The 21,184-nt window shown below is 40.4% G+C and overlaps 1 protein-coding gene and 1 long non-coding RNA gene across 2 annotated transcripts in view; one reads left to right on the forward strand and one right to left on the reverse strand.

The window, feature by feature from the left end:
- SNAP25 (synaptosome associated protein 25) overlaps nt 1–21,184 on the forward strand; it is an 84,751-nt gene that overhangs the window by 26,619 nt on the left and 36,948 nt on the right. The window lies entirely within an intron of this gene.
- LOC125936814 (uncharacterized) overlaps nt 904–21,184 on the reverse strand; it is a 34,061-nt gene continuing 13,780 nt past the window's right edge. Inside the window, exon 2 of the long non-coding RNA XR_007462132.1 lies at nt 904–1,160. This is a non-coding gene — a long non-coding RNA (uncharacterized LOC125936814). The remainder of the gene's footprint in view (nt 1,161–21,184) is intronic.

A 21,184-nucleotide genomic window follows, 5' to 3' on the forward strand; every position in this document is an offset into this window, starting at 1 on the left:
CCTTTACATGTGTTACCTCATTTAATCCATACAGTAGCAATGATTTTTGTCATGAGGAAAATAAGTCTCAGAGAGGCTAAACACCTTGCCTGAGATCACACAGCAAGTTAGTAGTACAGTCAGCATTTGAAAAACTGCAGCCACACTTCTTAAGCCACTTGTTTCTTTTAATGTTTAGTTTTGAGAGAGAGAGAGAGAGAGAGAGAGAGAGAGAGAGACCATGAGCATGGGAGGGGCAGAGAGACAGGGAGACACAGAATCTGAAGCAGGCTCCAGACTCTGAGCTGTAAGCAGAGGGCCCAACGTGGGGCTTGAACCCACAAGTCGTGAGATAATGACCTGAGCCCAAGTCAGACAATTAACTGACTGAGCCACCCAGATGCCCTTCCTTAAGCCATTCTTAACCATTAGAATCTTCTGTCAGTCATCGTATTCAGTGTTACTCAAATTTCAGTGTGCATCAGAATCCCCTAGAGGACTTGTTGAAACAAATTGCTGAGCCCTGCCTCTGGATGTTAAGATTCAGATGGTCTGGAGTGGGGCCTGAGACTCTGCATTTCTTTGTGTTTTTTTTTTTAATTTCTTTTTTATTTTAGAGAGAGAGGGAGAGAGAGAATCCCAAACAGGCTCCATGCTCAGCACAGAGCCCAATGAAGGGCTCAATCTCAAGATCGTGAAATCATGATCTGAGCTAAAATCAAGTTGGACGCTTAACGACTGAGCCACCCAGGTGCCCCACTGTGTTTCTAACAGAGTCGTAGGTGATGCTGATGCTACTGGTCCACGAACCACACTGAGTAGCTCTGCTCACAGCAGAATTTAGTTATGTAATGTTAATTCTGCTTCACAGATGGAAAGACAGAAGTTCAGAGAGGTTTAGTAAGTAGGTCATGGACACATAGCTGGTCAACTCTGTTATTTTCTTTGTCCAGTTTACTCTCATGGAAAACAATGAGTGGGCTTTTCTTCTCTTGACGCTGTAGCACTCAAGGAAATGGTTCAGGATTTAGATGCAGCCTCTGTGACAGTCAGGCATTTCTGTGAGATGCAAAGATTGCAGTTATTCCTTCTTTATTCATTCATTTCCTTCATGAGGGGCTCTAGCTGGGAAGCCCTGGGATGGATAATGCTGATATTTAACTGTCCTCATCAAAAAAGATCTAAAAGGAAAAAAAAAAATGCATGAAGATACTGCCTTTTGAAGCTACAGAAAGAAACATGCTCCAAAGACTTCTGTGCTATTTTTAAATAGCAAAGAGCCTGGTAATATTTTGCCAGGTTTCTTATAAGAAAAGGAAAACCCCTCCTTGTAGTCACCAAGCTTTCATGATGTTCCAGCTAGATGGAGTATAGCTTTTGTAGCCACGTAGGATGAGCTGATAGCTTTCTGGGTGTCTGTCCTCACAACTCAAAGTGTGGTCCGGGGACCAGCAGAATCACCATATGACTTGGTAGAAATGCCAGTTCATAAACCCCACTCTAAACCTACTCGATTAGAATCTCTGAGGTTGGAGCCCAAGAATCTGGTTTTTCCAGGCTCTCCCAGTGATTTTATGGAGAACCTGCAGAACTAATTATTTTGCTTCCCAAGGACAGCTGGCCTTCTGGAAACTTCTGATTCTGCAAGTCCCAGACTCATGACCATCAGGATCACATGGAGAGATTGTTAAAACAAATTTGGGGGCAGCACCCTCATACTCCAATTCAGCAGATCTAGAATGGGGCTCATGAACGTGTATTTCTAGCAAGTTTCCTGGGTATGCTGACGGATGCTGCCACTCTTGGACCATATGCTAGCTAGCACTCAGTTAGCCAACATTCTTCATAAAGAAAAAAAAACCTGACTTTAACTTTCAAGACCTTTTTAAGATCTCTGATTCTATACTTATGTTTAAAAATGCTGTTTCTTTAGTTAGGGAACCCATTTTCTTCAGACAACTACTTACCTCTAAAATAGTCTTCAACCAAAATCCACAAACTGTTTTGAAATAGAGCTGATTCTGGTGTCCAGGGCATTTCTAAAGAAGCTGGTCAAGTCTAAATAAGTGGAAGAGTGTAAAGTACAGCTTCACGACTTCAGTGTTGGGAGATATTGATAACCTTCCATTCGCTTAGACCCAGAGCCCACTGATAAACGGTGCATGGGTATACATTTTCTGGGTGTATTAACCAGGCCCCCACAAAAATAACATCCAGCTGGCCAAGAGTAGTCTCTAAATTCTCCAAAAGAGAAACCTTCATGTGTTTCTCTAACATTTGCATCTGCTCATAAGCCTTCAGTACCAGTGAATGAATGTATGTGTGTGTATGTGTGTGTGTGTGCATATGTATAATTTCTTAAGTTGCTTATTGGACTCTCTAATAAATATTAACATGTTTACATTAATTAATATTAACATGACAACATACTGCCTCAAAAATGGTCAAAGGAAGATTAGTGCCAGAAAGCTGCAGGAAATAATTAAGCAACGTATATATGAGTGCCTACTCAAGTTTGAGACATAGCATCATGTCAAACACAAATGTTATGAAGAAGTATGAGCTATGATTTTTGTCCTCAAATTATTTACTCCATGATTTCTGTGTACTAGCCCCTGGTACTAAAAGGGTGCTCTTTGAGAACCTGCCTAGGGTGGTGGGGGATGTAGATAACATAAAGAGACCAATGTAGTACAAGGTGAAAACTGCCAGGCCAGGACACCTGAATCCAGAGGAGCCATGGCCCAGGCTACCAGCCTCCTCTGGGAGATGCCATTTGTACTGAATTTTGAAGGCCGGATGGAAGCTGGCCAGATAAGGAGGGGTGATATTCTGGCAAACAAAATGACAGGGGTTTGGAGGGTTACAGTCAAAGTTAAATAGGTAAGCAATTTTCATCAGGTTTGCTCCTGAGGGAGCAAATGATTAATAAGCATGAGATCTGATTCCTTGGAAAATGTTAAACAAACCTACCACTACCTCAGAAAAGCAACACATAAATCTATTTGAAGGGAGTGATGTTTGCACTTGTGATTAAGACAGGCTAACCTTTCCTGGTGGCTTTTGTCTTAACATTTTGTTATTCATGAAATCTTTCATTTTTATCACATCCCCTCGAGGTTCTAGCTGCTTGGACCACAGACCCAGAAAAGCCTGTTTGTCTATGATACCCACCTCCTAGAAAGCAAATTTATGGAAATTTTAGATATTTGTATAGCTATGGAGAAAAAAATCTCAAGTATGTTGGAAGAGAAAGAACAGGAACTCAGGGAGACTCAAGGCACAAATTCTCTGGACACAGTGTTTGCCAGGTCACTCCACCAGTATGTACCAAATAAGAATGAGGGAGAATCACAGACTTGCTTTCTACCATGGCAGCTATGATCTTCTAGAAACATCTAGAGCTTTACCATTGTTAGGTGGATAAAACAATATGTGCCCTGATTTGCTGTCTGGAAGGGCCTATGGACGAGGACACATCAACTCATTCTGAGATGCACATACGCAAACTCAGTAGTGACAAAATACAATTTCCAGAGTTAAACCATGACTCTTCTACCAACATACAGTGAATATATGTCAGGGGTTCACTCATGTCATTAGTGAACCAGGAGGCTGAAAAGCTCATTCACAGAGCATTTGAGGAACAAAGATTTATATAGACAGTCAAGAAAGGAATAATAATATGAATTTCTCAGCTAAGTATGAAACTGATTAATGTCCTATAGGGCAATAAAACTGTAACACTTGGGATTATCTTTTCTACCAAAGAAATCATTTGCATCTCTACTGAATGAAGGTCATTTGCTCAGTTTTCTATAAGGTAACATCTAAATTGATAGTCTGGTCTCTAATTGAGAGTAAATAGTAAAAACTTTTGGGAGTGATGGATTTATTTATGACCTTGATCCTGGTGATGGTTTCATAGCAAAGTACCTCTGACAAAATGTGTCACATTCTATGCTTTAAATATGTACATTTATTGTTCATCAATCATATACCAATAAAGCAGTTGAAAGAGAAAGGAAAAAAATAGTAAGCAAAACAAAAGCATATTCCCTCAGAAAATTAGATGATCCTTGGATGAGTCTATTAGACAATGTTTTTGTATGCTATAGAAGGATGCTATAGTCCTTTTGCTTCATTTCTAAGTTTTTGATAATTTTTCTTGACACTAATTAAAGCAATTGATTCTATAATAAAAGAGATTTAGGTTTTGGTTACTTGCTAATTGTGTAACCTTGGGCAAAATATTTAAGCTTGCCTAAGATTTTTCTATCTGAAAAATTCAAGATAATAATGTGCTCCTATGTCACAGGCATATAACTAGGATGAAATAAAATGGCACATGTGGTGCCTAGTAAAGAACCTGGTGTATATTATATTAAGGACCTAATAGGGGCGCCTGGGTGTCTTGTTCGGTTAAGCATCTGACTTTGCCTCAGGTCATGATCTTGTGGTTCATGAGTTCAGGCCCCTCATCAGGCTCCGTGCTGATGGCAGAGACTGCTTCTGATCCTCTGTCCCCCTCTCTCTACCCCTCCCTGGCTCGCACTCTCTCTCTCAAAAATAAACATTTTTAAAAAATAAAAAATAATAAAATATAAAAAAAGGATCTAGTAAATGTTAGCAGCTCTTAATTATTGTTTTCAAGGAAGAAAGTAGCTGAAGACCCTGAATGAGACACTATGGCAGATAGAAAAACCATAGACTAAGAATGAGGCTCTGTGGATACTAAGAACTGCGGGATCACCTCCCTTTACCCATATCTCTCATTTCTCACCTATTAAACTATAAGAAGAGTAGACAAGGGTCAAAGTGGGATCTAACTTTTAAAGTAGAATTCACTCACTAGGTCTTAAACTGAATATTGATGGAATTCTGGTTTCATCTCATTCCGAATCTATTCATAAGCACTTAGGGCTGAATGTCCACAGTGATCAGTGGCAAAGACTCTGGATTCAGGCTCTCTAGCTTCAAATCCCAACTCTGCCATTCAGTAGCTGTGGAACTGGAGGCCATCCACTTAACCCCTCTGTGCCTTGGTGTCCTATCCATAAAATGGAGACAATTAAGGCACCTGTCTCACATAGAGTTGCTGGGACTGTTAAACTGTGTTATTACATCCAAGGATCTAAACAGGGCTTGGCAGACACTAAGCATTCAGTGATCATTCCCTATTATTAGGGCCTTTGGATGAGTGGCTGAGTAGCCACAGGTTGTGGACATTTAGCAAGACTGAGGACTTTTTGTCGAACTTCTTAGAGTGATGAAGGTTGAAAATGTAATTTTTACATGCAGGGCAATTCCCCTTTGGAATATCATTCAGTACTAACTAACTATAAAGGTATATTTGGGGTTGTCTGGCAGTGTGTGCAGTTTAATGACCCAAAAACGTTCTGTTATCTACGCATCACCCACACCCTGGGACTGGAAAAAAGGTGTTGACACCTACAAAGGGTCTGGCCAGGCAGGTTTCGGGGTGACCTGGCCAGGCCTTCTACCCTGCTGACTGGCAAGGTTCCATAAGCAGGATGTGCCCTCGTGTTCCCACAGAGCCCACAGATGGCTTACCACCTGCTTTGGGCAAGACATCTTCTCTCCAGTTCTGAGAACTAGCTTGGCCCAGAGCTGCAGGAAGATCTATCCCCAGAGAGTTCCTATAGTGGACACTGTAGCCCCCCATGACATCCCCTTGGATCCTTTCTACCAGCCCACTGCTCAGATTCTGTAGGTTTTGCTGCTAAAGGCAACTTATGACTTTCCCCATGCAAAGCATTGCCTGTGTATAACCCCATAGAGGATTGCCTCATCCTTACAGGTTTCCAGAAATGCAGGGAGTTTTTGTCTCCTGGTCCCATTGAGTGGCTTTCACCAATAACTGACTGGTCCAAAAGCCCAACACACTGGCCTTGAGGTGGGATGTCCTCTAGGGTGTATTTTACATATCAGAACTCCCTGCAGAATGAGATTATCTTGCTAGGCTTCTATCCCTTTCTTGGTTGACTTCCTCCACCCCCTCCCTGGTCTCCCAGGGCAGCAGAGTGGGTTGGGATTACTGGAGTTTCCCCAGTAAACCTCTTGCACTCAGATTCTTGGCTCAGGATTGACTCCTGGAAGAAGACAGCCTAGGGCTACCTCTTTGCCTTACTCTCACTGCCAGTGGAGAAGTGCCTTTGGGAGAACTTGTGGAAGTTTCTATAAATCTAGGGCTTGTTTTGAGCAGTTGGCCCCATCCTGAGCTGCTTGCTTTGTAAACACTTTGAGTACTGGAGGGGAAACAGGAAAGGACGTCTTGGGGCTTGCAGCAGTAAGGGAAACAGCCATTCAGAATCCTCTGAAGAAAAAAATCATGTTTTTAAGGCAATGTGTGGGCTAGTTAGGCCTGCCTTCCTTGAGGCTTTTCCCATGCTATGGGAGGTCCCATAGCCTCAGGAACTTCTGAGATACAATCTGCTCTGTGCCTCCTTGACCTCAGAAAAGTTTCCTCCACCTCCTCCTTCAGCTCAGCCATAATAGGGGGTCTGAAGCTTCTGTTTCTTCATTTTAGGTAAAAGTTTGCTGAAGCACACTAGGACTCTGCAGCACAGTCATCTGCTAGCCAAAGGTCCTTGAAAAGACTTGGAGGGATCCCTTCCCTAGAAGGTGTCGACGCAGCCCATAGCCTGGTTTTGGTAAAAGACCTGAAGGTCTGCTTCTTTGAGTTTGTGAGGTTACAGAGTCCAGGGGAGCCCTTGAGTGAGTATAATGAACACAACTGCCAACGTGCCAGATTTCCAAAAGTCAGGATGGTCTAACATGGACTCTGGTGCCAGAAAGCACTTCAAAGTTTGATCACTAAAAGGGCCCTGGCCATAGGTGACACCCTTAATTCTTGTCCACCATCTGGCAGTGTATCCTTCAAATGAGCAAATAAGTTCTTGACCAAGACAGAGGCTGGGTAGGTGAGGGTGAATGGATCAGGGTAAGCTCTCCCCAGTTTCTGGAACAGCAACACACACTCACATACACACACCTTCCTCTGTCTTCTCGGGGTTATGGGTGAAAATTTACTGAAGTCAGCTGTTTCTCTTTGTAATATGCAATCACTAGTGGTCTGTGTAATGCCTGGCAGGAGAGGCACCATAAAGGTTTCTCAGACACAACAGAGTTAAAAAAGAGCAATAGCTAATGAAATGCAACTCATTAAAAAACTTAGTAGGCAAGTCTGCCTTTCCTCTGATCTAACAGAGGCATCTTGCGGGTGAGGGGGGAGAAGATTGGTGTCCTATATTCATTGAAAATGTTTCTGTTTTCTTGAGTGTAATCTGGCTTTGATGACTTCGGGCTTCTTTTAATGATTTTCAATAGGGCTATTAAGCATTGGTCAATGATATTATGCTGACTGTAGAAATAATATTAAAAATAAATAAATATAAACAAAAATACATAAAAATGGATCTCACTAAATTCAGAATTGTTAATAAGTCAGTCTGGGACATTACATAGAAAAACCTTTCTTCAGAGATAATGCAAGGTATAGCCAATATTACACAGGAAGAATGTTTAAAGTAGAACAGATGGATTTAGGCAGGTCTGTTATTGGCAAAGCTACAAGCTGCTTGCAGACAGATTAAAGCCATCTTAGAGAGGATGAGCTTTCAAGTTGTTTTTCAACACCTAAGAGTTCTGTAAGGGAGTGAGTGAGAGTTAAAACCACAACTAGATCACTCCAAGAAATAGCAATGGTTAAAATTGAGACAAGAATATACTCAAAATCGTTTGTTACTAGTCTGTCTTTTTCATGTGCATCTGTGAGTCTATCCACTATTACAAAGTACAGTTAACTAACCTATATATTTTTTAAAAATCAATTCCATTATAGTTATCATACAGTGTTAATATTAGTTTCAGGTGTACAATATAGTGATTCAACAATTCTATACATTACTCAGTGCTCCTCACGATGAATGTACTTTTAATCCCCTTCACCTGTTTCACCATCACCCCACCAACCTCCCACCCTGGTAACCCTCAGTTTGCTCTCTGCAATTATGAGTAGTAATTTACATATTTTATGTTACATACATTAATGGAGAAAGAATGAATTATTCCACAAATGACATTGAGAAAAGAAGCTGTTTGGGGGAAATCTCAAATTAGGGATTTAAGTCTTTCCATATACACACTAAAATAACTTTTAGCTGTATTAAACTTAAAAATGCCCTTTGAGGGAGACTTTTAAAAATGATTTTTTAACTGTTCTTGGCATATGCAAATATTTCATAAATAAATAATTGAGGAAATCATCAGTTAAAAAGTATATATTTATAAGACTTTGTAGAAATAAATGTCTTTAAAACATTTATTTTCAGGGGCACCTGGGTGGCACAGTCAGTTAAGCGTCCAACTTCAGCTCAGGTCATGATCTCACAATCTGTGAGTTCGAGCCCCGCATCGGGCTCCATGCTGACAGCTCAGAGCCTGGAGCATGCTTCAGATTCTGTGTCTCCCTCTCTCTCTCTGCCCCTCCCCTGCTCGTGCTCTCTCTCTCTCTCTCTCTCTCTCTATCTCTGTCTCTCCCAAAAATAAATAAACAAAAAAATTAAAACATTTATTTTCTTTGCCCTATAAATCCAATCCCGGAAGTCCATTGTAAGGAAATAATCCAAGATGTAGATAAAGTTTTTATATAAATATGTTCATGGCAGTCTAGCCTATAATGGGAAAAAAAGAAAGAGAAAGAGAAAAGAAAACATAGCATTAAAAGTCCAGGAATAAGAGATAGCCAGATAAATCATAATACATTTATATGAAACACAATACATTCTTTTAAAATAGCATTTGAGGGGCACCTGGGTGTCCCAGTCACTTAAGTGTCTGACTCTTGATTTTGGCTCAGGTCATGATCTCACAATTGTGAGATCTGTGGGGCTGAGTGGGAAGCCTACTTGGGATTCTCTCTCTCTCTCTCTCTCTCTCTCTCTCTCTCTCTCTCTCTCTCTTTGTGCTCCTCCCCCACTCATGCTCTCTCTGTCTCTTTAAAAATAAAATAAACATTAAAACAATTTTAATGGAATTTGAAAAAATAAAAAGTAAGAAAATGGCATTTGAGCAATGTTTAAGTTATTTATTATTTTTGATAGAGAGAGAGAAAGAGAGCAGGGAAGGCGCAGAGAGAGAAGGGAAGAGAGAATCCCAAGCAGGCTCTGTGCTGTCAGCACACAGCCCCATGTGGAGCTTGAACTCATAAACTGTGAGATCATGACCTGAGCTGAAATGAAGAGTTGCATGCTTAACCGACTGAGCCATCCAAGTGCCCCAAGCAATGTTTAATGATTAATGAAAATTTTCAAAGTGTAATTAATAATAAAAGAAGAAACAGGATAAATATACCTTAGTATGATCCTAATTTTAAAATAAATTTATGTATACACATACATATATTGCTTCTAAGTGGTACAGTGGTTTCAGTCTTGATTTATCTTAGAATCACCTGAAGAGTTTTAAAATATACTGCTGCCTGTGACCCGTTCTCGGAGATTCTCGTTGAATTGGTCTGGGGTGTTGGCTGGGTATCTGGAGTTTTTGAAGCTCCTTAAGAGATTTTAATGTGCCCCACCATTCTCCCACCAGGTTTGAGAACCATGGGCATAAGATGTTTAAGATGCTTCACTAAGTGCACTAGGAGAACACATGAATATCCACTCAGCCTTCTGGGGCAAAAAGTTCAGCTGGTGGCTGCTACCAAATATAATGGCATAGTGCCCAAAGAAAAACTCACTCGTTTCTATTATTGAGAAAAATTATCCTAAACTAGGAAATAAGGCAAAGGATGGATGCATGTCTAATGGACCCACTCAAATATTATGTAATTCTCTTTGTTTAACTTACTATTAACTTTTGATTAGGCTCCATACTCTGTGAAGTTACATGTTTCTTAACTCGAAGATTTTTGTGTGCTGATTTAAAAGATTATGTGTGGTAAAAAAGACAACTATAAAAGTTACAGTTTTATTGCCCTATAAGATATTAACTAGCTTTGTGTCTATTTGGCAATCTCGTTCCAGCATGATTATATATGAATTAACTTCAAACCAAATTTATCATCTTATTGGTTCCCTCATTAATGAGTGAAATAAACCTTTGACACATATTCACTCTATGTTTTTATGAGAATCATGTTTTTAAGTTGTTGAAATTGTACCTTGAAACTAGCAATGATCAAACACACATTCAATAACAGAAGTGAACATGGACACTCACACTGGGTGGAGACTTATCCAGCATGAACGTCTTACCATTTGACCACAGAAAGCTTCCTTCTCTCTGATATTTTCAGTACATGCAAAATAATAATAATAATAATAATAATAAATAAAAATCCCCAGTCCCTCTGCCCACAAAGGCTAGTCCAAAGTGCTTCTTAAATCCACTCCACATTAATGATAGTGAGTGTCAAATAGAGTAACTAAAGAAGCCAAATTTATACACTGCAGTAGTTACTGTCACATTAGTTACTTATCTCAAGCATTGGAGATTTGGGTAAATCTAATTTTATAAATCAGTCTTTGGTTTCCAATGACTTACACAATCACTTCAGAGACACTTTATCATCAGTTGGAACTCTTGTGCCATCAGCCGGGACTCCCGACACTTTGGCCAGACTTTTTAGTTTTTGGTCCCATTCTTTCTGTCAAGTACTTAACAGTCTATGACATGTTATAACGTAAGCTAGGAGCTTTGCTATTTGAAGAAACCCTGCAGCAAATTCATTTTTGGAGCAAATAATTTCCTATGAGTCTCTTAGCTTAACTATTTAAGTAGGTTGGATCATGATAAGTTTGTTTGCAGTGGGATTGTGTTTTTGGGTCCTGGTTGCTTCAAGAAGAGACATAGCAGAACTGTTATCTAAGGCAAAAACATAATAATGATTATCTCCATCGAAGGTAAAAATAATTAAGTCCAGGGTGAATGCCTATATTCTTTGATATGATATTGTCAGATTAATCTGGGAAATAATCATTAATTTGTCATTTTTGATCTTCTCACCTCCATCAAGCAACTTTGCAGGTAAGTTAGCTCCTCCCTGAAACCTGTCCACTTAGGGAATGTCTTCCTTACTTACAACCACAGTGGATCTTTTAATATTGAGAAGCAGATGGTTTTCCTTCCTGCATGGCAAACCTTTCCCAAAAAGGATAAGAGGATAGAATTAGGTCCATCTAAATTTTCATACACCTCAACTTCTTTCATAGAACCAGAGACCTCAGGCTTGGAAGGGAATCCAGTGTCCCTTTTCTTGACTGAATTTTGGCCACCATCGGCCACTAGGCTTTCCTTGATTGTTTTCTAAGAACAGGAATTCACTTCATCCAAGATTTCCAACCCAGACTTTGGGTAGATCTTGTCAATGTTCTTTATTGAGCCCAACTCTGTTATCCTATAACTTCCTAGTGTTTCTGTTTTTTTTGTTCCTTAGAGTTTGTAGTAAATTGACTTCTGCCAATTTGCTATTTGCCAGTAGTTATTTAATAGATATCTGCAGCCTTTAGTAGTCAGGTGATGTTTATAGCTCTCTTCTCCTATGACTTTGAGAGTGGGTTTTATGTTCAAGGGAAACAAGCCTCGGGATGAATTCTTTCCTCCATGCAATACTTGATTTTATTTTATTTTATTTTATTTATTTATTTATTTATTTATTTTTTAATATATAAAATTTATTGTCAAATTGGTTTCCATACAACATGCAATACTTTTTAGAAAGAAGCCACACTCCTAGTTGAACAACCTGTTCTACCAACACGATGTCCCAGCTTTCTTTGGGCACTCCAGCAAGCACCTTCCATAAAAGGCTTATCCAGGGAAGATGCAGCAATATTCTAGTAACAGGATTCAGGTGACCTTGTAATCAGATCAGGTAAGAGCAGTGTATTTTTCTTTCTTTCTTTATTTTAACGTTTATTTATGTTTGAGAGAGAGTGTGAGTAGGGGAATGGCAGTGAGAGAGGGGGACAGAGGATCTTGAGCAGGCTCTGCTTCAACAGCAGCGAGCCCAACATGGGGCTCGAACTCACCAACTGGGAGATCGTGTCCTGAGCCAGTCGGACGCTCAGCTGATTAAGCCACCCTGGCCCCCAGGAGCGGTGGTTCTTAAAGTGTGCTTCCTGCACTGTCTGCAGCGGTTATCACCTGAGAATTTCTTAGAAGTGCAAATTTTCAGACACCATTCCGGTATCACTTACTACATCAGCAATCTCAGCTTTAACAAACTCTCCAGGTGAGAACCAGTGGGCAAGAGAATTGCCTAATCATAACAAAATAAAGGACCAAATTTAAACTTTAAGTCAATAGTGTAGATCCAGACCAACTATACACATACACACACACACCCTATTTATGTTATGGGGGATGTTAGTGCCTGTAAAGTATTTCTAGCCAATTCACATATTTTGAATACTCATTTCACCAGTGAGAAGTCATTCCTAACATATATTTCGTTAGTTAGCAAACCTGCCAGTGCACCACAGAAAAAGGAAGTTGAAGCTCTTATGGTAACTCTCTCAGGGATGCAGGCTTCTTTTATTTTAAAGATTTTTTTTTTTTTTACCTAAAAAATTTTCCCTAATGTTTATTTATATTAGAGAAAGAGAGGGGGAGGGGCAGAGAGAGAAGGAGACAGAATCTGAGGCAGGCTCCAGGCTCTGAGCTGTCAGCACAGAGTCCAATGTGGGGCCTGAACTCACAAGCCCTGATATCATGACCTGAGCTGAAGTTGGATGCTTAACCAACTGAGCCACCCAGGCACCCCTTAAAGACTTTTTAAAATGTTTGTTTATTTATTTATTTTAAGGAGGAGAGGGGCAGACAGAGAAGGGGAAGAGAGGGAATCCCAAGCAGGCTTCATGCTCATCCAGAGCCTGACTTAGGAATGTGGGCTTCTGATTAAAAATCTTTGAAATGCTAACTGCCCAGCCCAGAACTGTATATTCCTGATTCTGGTGCATACAGTGTTTACCAACCACCTCTGGTGTACAGTTTACAAGTAGCATATACCCGTGCCAAGGAATTTTAAGTTAAATAACAAATAACTTAAGGGTTCATATAGAACAAGTCTAATGTCCCTTCCTTGTAGTTAACTGTTGAGTCTTTCCCTGCCTTTTCTCTCAGCTAAACACCCTCACACCTTCATTCATCTTTAGTACAGTGTGATTTCAAAGACCTTGACCTCCCTGATCCCATCTCAGCTTCAAGTTACCCACAATTAATGAATATGATCATTTGATGGAAATCACTCATTTATTCTGTGGGCTCCTAGATTCTAAGATAAAGGTATTTAAACATACACACACACACACACACACACACACACACACACACAAAGTTCCACTTCTATGCCCTGGCCACCACACTCTAGATTTTGCTCAAACTCACAGCCCCTTTTTGTCAATCTTCTCTTGCCTGTCTTTGTCCTCTCTACATGGGTCAGACATGTGGAAATGAAGGCAAGAGTATGGTGGGTGACCCTTCCCCATATTTTTAAGCAACGAACTTCCAAGTATCTCTCTCTCTCTCTCTCTCTCACACACACACACACACACACAGATGAGTTTAAGAGTATGATAAAACTTGCTTTTAAAAATTTGAATAGTTGTATGTCTATTTCAATATATCCAATATATTGAGAAAACACAATTCACATATAAAACTTCTCGTTGTATAGATATTACTACTTAGAATGAAGTTTGAAACATGAGTCCATTAAAACCAATTTTAAAAAGGATTAAGTTATAATCTGGTGTGCATGTATGCTTTAATTGTGAAGAAAATGCAAGAAGCCCAGGGTTTTGAACAAACTGTTCATATGCTAACAGGTCTAGGATATGGGGGACCTGGCTTTGGGTGTCTTCATTATGACACCTTTCCTAGGAAAATAGATCATGGTAATCAACATCATTTACCTGTCAAATTGTTTATGTCTCCAGAAGGAAAATGCCAAAAATCAACTAGTTTAGCGTCACAAATACTACAGGTTCTTTGATAAATCCCATATGGCTCATATGCCTTTTTTTTTTTAAATTCAGGAGATAGAAACTTGTATACGAAGACCAGTACCCGCCAGAAGAGATCTACGCTAGAAAAAACTACAGTTTGGGTTTTGTTAGCAGAGAGATGATGGATGATGAATAAAAAGAGCAACTGCCTCAGATTAACAGTAGGAAAAGAGCACAGGCCACATTGGCATTAGTCATGGTGTTTTTATACATTCTGAAAACATTCAGTGAGCTCAGACAAGACTAGTCTCTTCCTCCCAAGTTTTCTGATGTTTGCGGTTGCAACACTACTTTAGGATGAGCCCTAGATTGGGAGTTAAAAGATAGATTTGGGCTCTAGATGATGATGTGACCTCCAGAAAACTACTGTGCCTCTCTGAGCCTCCCTTTCTCCTATGAGGATAGTACTCTGATAACCCTCAAGTTCTAGCCACTCTGTGATGTTTTGGATGTGGATTCTTCCAATTTTGGCTGGACTTACCATTCTTTGGCATGGCTAGGAATACAGGGAATTTTTGTTCTCCCCCCTGCCCCACCCCTTTCCTGATGGAATGATTTGTTCATTCCTTTCAGTACCTGCTTTACAATCATCCGTATTTCATAAAATATAACTCACAAGCCCATGGAAGTTGTCTTCGGCTGGTTTCCTCCGAAGCAGACCCTTGGACAAGGATTTGTATGCAAGTGATTTATTAAGGAAGTGCTGCCAGGAGAAACAAGAATGGGAGAGGAGGAAGCAGGACAGTGAGATAGAGAGGAAGCCAGGCGGTGGAGTGATGGGAGGAGAGGTCTTAGATCTGGCAGGACCCTTTGGTTGGATGGTCCATTATATTTTAGGCTATGTCTTGCCTTAAGGCAAACACAGCAGGGCTTCTGTTCTGCTGTGCTAGTCGGTCACCACCAGCTGCGGGTCTGCCCTGGGGAGACCCAGGCACTTACATCTCTCAGTGGATCAGGTGAAGCAGCCTTAGGGCGGTCTTACAAAAAGGCGTAAAGTCAGGAGTGAAATATGCAAAAACTAGAGGAGTGAGTCAGGCATGAAATATGCAGAAACTGGGGGACCCCCATGTGGAATGAGTGAGGGCGATCCTAGGGGGCTGAATAGAGCACCAGCATCCATTATTTATTGCTGAAGGCAAGACTGTCAGTGAGCATACAGCAGCTTCCAAGTGTTGCCTCAGTCCTGTGGGCATAGAAAGGGTTTGTTTTTTTGTTTCTTTTTTTTTATGTTTATTTTTTGAGAGCAAGAGAGCACGAGCAGGAGAGGGACAGAGAGAAAGGGAGACAGAGAATCCAAAACAGGCTCCAGGCTGTCAGCGCAGAGCTGGATGTGGGGCTCGAACTCATGAACCGCGAGACCATGACCTGAGCCAAAATCAAGAGTCAGACGCTTAACCCCACTGAGCCACCCAGGTGCCCCCAGAAAGGGTTCTTTCTGCTTCGTCTTGGATTTTGTCTGTTCATTCACTCCTGAGTGAAACCATTTTATTTAGGGAGTAACAAGACTTGTTTTTCATGTGGCCAAGTGTTAGTCCTGCATGGATATTACCGTTCTCCCAGGAACTAGCCGGATTCCTTGGAATACAAACATTTTCATCAGTTCCCTCCTAGGCAAGATGGAGGAGAAAACCCGAAAGCAAAAGGCTTCTAGCTAGAGCCCCTAGAGCCATCTCTTAGAGGTGGCCATTCCTCTCCAGCTGCATGCCAGTTGTGGCTGCACTAGCATAACACTCGGTAAACATTGGGTAGATGGCTAACCAATTATTGTGGTTTGCTATGACTATGATCAGGGTAAATGAAATGAGGTTTGGTTCTGCCCTTCCTTTTCTTCCTGGTCAGTGAGTCCTCACTGCTTCAGGCTTCAGTTCCCAAGTCAACAATCAGGAACTGTGGCATCATACAAAGCTAAATACCCATTTGGCTGCATTTGCAAAACAAAGGAAACATTGGCACTTTTGAAAGGAGAGATTTAGGCATAATCAGTGTTGGTTGCGGCTGACAGTCCTGTTGCAATTAAGAGATGCCAGAGCTGGCTGCTTGGAGGCCGGCTGCTTTAGGGTCACAGACCAGGACCCTAAATTACAAAGCTGAAGCCACCTATTACCATTGCTGTTATTATGCCCAGAATAGTCCAGGGAAGGGGCTTATCAGGGAAGTCAGAATTTTCTTTTCAAAAGAAACCAGATCAGGACTGTATTTGTTTATATATCTAGATGTACAGTCACAGAGTCCCATTTAGGAATGGGGTGGAGTGCAACGGTTTGGAAAATAAAGAAGCCAAGCTTGAAAGGAAGCTAGCTATAATGTTGGTCAGTGACTTCCATCAGAGAGACTGGGGAAGCAGTGACATATCTGTGAGCTGGTTGAAATATCTGTCACTTGAGATGGTTTCTTAAGGCAAATTTCCCTATAAGAAATGCATTCATAGTGTTTAACCTAGCCCATTCTATACCATCAAATATTGTGAAAACATGGTGGGGGAGAACCAGAGGCTGCCACCTCAGATCAAAATAGCCATGCAAATGCAAAATAGCCATGCAAATGGCTAAAAAATTTGCATTTTTAGATGGTTTTATCATAGGATGGTTTTATAAGAGTTTCCCCTTGGATATGTGCAAAGCTTTTCACCCTATGTGAAGTTATACATGAATCCCCCCATTCTAGGGAGCATAAGAAGGACCTATGGTTGTTACTGAAAATGCGAATTCTAGCCCCACCATCATCAGTCTCTTCCCATAGGTGCTATAACTGGCAGTCTGCATTTTTACAAGCAGCTAAAAAGATTTCGATGCAAAGAGACCTTAGACCATGCTACAGAGAAGTGCTATCGTGAGCACTTGTGACTCATCTGTGACCTAGATAATGGGCATAAAATGGAAGTGAGGTGGTAAATCCATTTATTTATGAGCCACTTGTTCTTCATATCTGAAAGATATTTTTTTATTCAGCTAAACAATTTGTTAAAACCAGGAGTCCCACAATGAAGAGAGAAGGAAGTTGAATTTCATGCACAGGAATATTCAAAGTAGAATAACAAGGAGCCGGGGCGCCTGGGTGGCGCAGTCGGTTAAGCGTCCGACTTCAGCCAGGTCACGATCTCGCGGTCCGTGAGTTCGAGCCCCGCGTCAGGCTCTGGGCTGATGGCTCGGAGCCTGGAGCCTGTTTCCGATTCTGTGTCTCCCTCTCTCTCTGCTCCTCCCCCGTTCATGCTCTGTCTCTCTCTGTCCCAAAAATAAAAAACGTTGAAAAAAAAAAAAAAAAAAAAAAGAATAACAAGGAGCCAAGTCCAGTCCCCACTTTGAAGAACTTATACCACCATAAACACTGCAGATTTAAGAACTGGCCGTTTTTAACAATAGAAGCATAAACAGAACCTTGCCACCTTGCTAAAAGTTATTCTCTGCTCTGATCCTTAGTTTGTCATTAAGACCTATAATTTAATTATCATCATTTTCGGAGGAAGAGTTTATCAGGACTATCCAGCTCTAATCATGTTAAACAAGTCTTAGCCTTCACAGACTCTGTTACTTGAAGGAGGAAAGTCTCTGTGTTCTTTTTCTGATAAGCGTCTTCCCTTTGTTCTTTGAATGAAAGACTATATCATGGAAATTAGCCAGTGTGTCCACCCTTCAAGTGCAGGACACTGTTATGAGACATTTGGAACCCATGGCCCGTGGAGCTTTCCATTCATTTGGGAAGCAAATGCTGCTGGAAATCGGCAGGTGGTGTAGAAAGGGGAAAGTGAAATATGGAGCAGACACTGAGTCTGGCTCCCCGTGTTGGGATTCTCATCCTCTCCCAGCTCTGTGATCTTGGTTGGTTATTGAGTCAACTTGTACTTCATCTTTTCTTGCTTAGTATGGAGATAACATGGTTCAGGGCAACACTTCTCAAACTCCTGATGCCAGATGACCTTGTTCAGGAGGTCTGGGGTGGAGCCCATGGTTCTGCATGTCTAACAAGCTCCCTGGTAAGGCTGATGCTGCTGGTCTGGGGACTGCATTTGGAGTAGCAAAGGGTTGGGGGTTCCTATATAACCCCCATAGCTTTGTACAAAATTCCTAGTTTGATTCCTGTCACATAGCACATTCCCAGTAAGTGATGACTATTATGCATAATATTTAGGCAATAAGAGTTATAATGACATAGCATGTTGGAATCGATGCAGCTGATTTTTCTTAATTGAGAATGGCTGCTTTGAACCCGGGACAAATTCTGATTATTCAGAATAAATAATGCTCCTGATGCGGTTGAGGAGTCTTGAGGACTTGTCTCAAATGCAGTAACTGCACTTCACTATTTCCCTAGAATAGGCACTTTGGATCTTATGGTTGCATCACTTTCAAGGAGAAATTTCATCCAGTAAAAATAATGGCATTAGGCCCATTCTTGATCACATTCTCCTATCACTGTAGTTGGGGAAAGAGAACCAAAGATTGTAGTTGGGGAAAGAGATTCTGCCTCCAAACACATCCAAGTACCAACTCCTTGAGGGTAAGGGCAAAAACTCATAGAAAACAGGTGACTACCTTACTGTTTGATTCTGAGTCATGAGCCACATGAGAGCTCCCACATCTGGTTTGTTGTTACTATTGTTGTTTGGGTTTGTTTTAGAAGATGGAAAGGATAGGACTAAGATGTATATTCCAGACCCTTGAGTTTAATCAAAGTTGTACACCATAAATATAGTGAAGGGGAATGGGTGATACAGGCTTCCAGGTATAGAATGAATAAGTCATGGAGATGAAAGGTATGGCATAGGGAGTATAGTCAATGGTATTATAATAGTGCTGTATGGTGTCAGATTATAGCTGTACATGTGGTGAGCGTAGTATAACTTACAGACTTGACAAATTACTATGTTGTACAGCTTAAACTAATGTAACATTATATGCCTATACTTCAATAGATAGATAGATAGATAGATAGATAGGTAGATAGGTAATATAGTGAAATGGGGAGTATGGGTGCAATTCTATTATTTAATATTGATAAAAGCTACAATTTACTATGAAAAAGTAGCTATCATCGGCTATTATATGACAGTTCTCCTGCAAAATATTAAAAAGAAAAAAATGGGCTGAAATGTAAGAAGAAATGATGAAGTTACAGTACCGCAGGGGTCTTGAATACATGGAGATCAATAGATCCAATTGACTAAAGATTTCAGGGAGTTTGAAAAACAAATTTTCAGCTTAATTTGATGTAGGTTGGTAGCAAGATAGAGTCAAAGATAGAATAGACTTTCTTTTTAAACACAAATCAAACATTCCCAGAAATTGGCCATGGACATGGATACAAAGGAAATCTCACCTAAATTCAAAAACCACATCATATGGGTCACCTTTGCTGCCTATGGTGGGAAAAAAATTAGAAATGACAAGCAAAATACCTCTATTATTAAGCTTCTTTTCTATTATTTAAATTTTAAAATCATACTTTCACATAACTCTTGAGTTGTTTGAAATTAAAATTGAAACAGAAGAAATTTGAATAAAGGAAATTAAAACTGAAATTTAATGCTATTTAGAAATAAATAACAAAGGCTATAGTGTACGCCCCAATCTTTAGGATAGGGCGACAATAACACAGGATAATTTACAGTAATAAGTACACTGTACCAAAAACAACAAAAATGTAAAATAAATGAATCTTTTGTCAATTCAAGAAGATATAGAAAGAACAACACAATAACATTTAGGAAAAAGAGAGAGTTAAAATAAGCATAAAACCGGGGCGAGGGGGTGGGAAGAAGAACTGGAGATTAAATGCATGGGTAGAGGGGTACCTGGGTGGCTCAGTTGGTTAAGCTTCCAACTCTTGATTTCAGCTTAGGTCATGATCTTGGAGTTTGTGGGATCAAGCCCCATATTGAGCTCCCTACTGACAGTGCAGAGCCTGCTTGGGATCCTCTCTCCCTCTCTCTCTGCCCCTTCCCCTGCTCATGCTCTCTCTTTCTCAAAATAAGTAAATAAACATTAAAAATAATAATAAAATAAAAGCATGCGTAGAGATGATAAATGATATCAAAAGCTGGGATATACTGAGATGTACCTGCCAAACCAATCTATGTTATTTTCCAATCTATAAATTAGACTAAAATAAAATAGTTTCCAGTTTTTGATTAAAAGACAAAATTAGCCACACAATGTTCTTTGAGAGTAAATATGCTTTGAAAATACGCTTTTGAAAATGACCCAGATTCCTGATCTGAAATTTATCTGTGTGGTTAATAGAGTTAACTTCTAAACATGTTTCCTAATTTACAAAATGGGGATAGTGAGAATTTGCAGACCGTATGTCATTTAAGGTTCATGTAAGTTATTATATGAACAGCACTTAAAATAGGGCCCAGCTAAGAGTAAGCCCTCAGTCAGCGTTAGTGTGATTTTATTAATAATTAAGGAGAGTTGTCCAACTTGGTTTATAAAGTCCCTTTATTCTTCTTTGGGCACAGTTGAATATAGTGAATCTTCAATAAACTTTTAATGTTTATTTTATTTTTGAGAGAGAGAGACAGAGCATGAGCGGTGGAGGGCAGAGAGAGAGGGAGACACCGAACCTGAAGCAGGCTCTAGGTTCTGAGCTGTTAGCACAGAGCCTGACGCGGGGCTCGAAGTCACAAACCGTGAGATGACCTGAGCCGAAGTCAGACACTTAACCGACTGAGCCACCCACGCGCCCCTCTTCAATAAACTTTTGCTGAATTTTAAAGTGTATCTCCACCAGAAAGCAGGCAGGTTCTGCAGGAGGAGAGAGAGAATACCCCAAAGAGGCCTTGTTCAAATGGATTAGCAGTGCGAGAAGACACCAAGTTGTAGGGTGCAGCTCTGTGATAATTCAGCCGATAGATGTTGATGTATATGGGTTTGCTGGTTTGTCTTATTAATTAAAAGATAAACCATGAAGAGAAATAGGTGTTAGCTCAGGGCACACTCCCCTTACATCTTTCCCAAAATGTTCCTGCCTGATGGCACTCGAACTAATGGCCAGTGTCCCCAGCATAATAGCTATCCATGTCACTGTTGACCTTGCCTATTAAAAACAGACATCTCATATTTCCATGCTCACCTCTTTTCCTGGGTCCTAACCATGTTTGAATCCAGACTCTGCATCGAGAGTCTGTTAGAGAGTGTTAGCCTAATGCGTGAAAATAAATAAGTCCCTTGACA

Source organism: Panthera uncia (assembly GCF_023721935.1).
Source record: "Panthera uncia isolate 11264 chromosome A3 unlocalized genomic scaffold, Puncia_PCG_1.0 HiC_scaffold_11, whole genome shotgun sequence".
NCBI classification, from domain to species: Eukaryota; Metazoa; Chordata; class Mammalia; order Carnivora; family Felidae; genus Panthera; species Panthera uncia.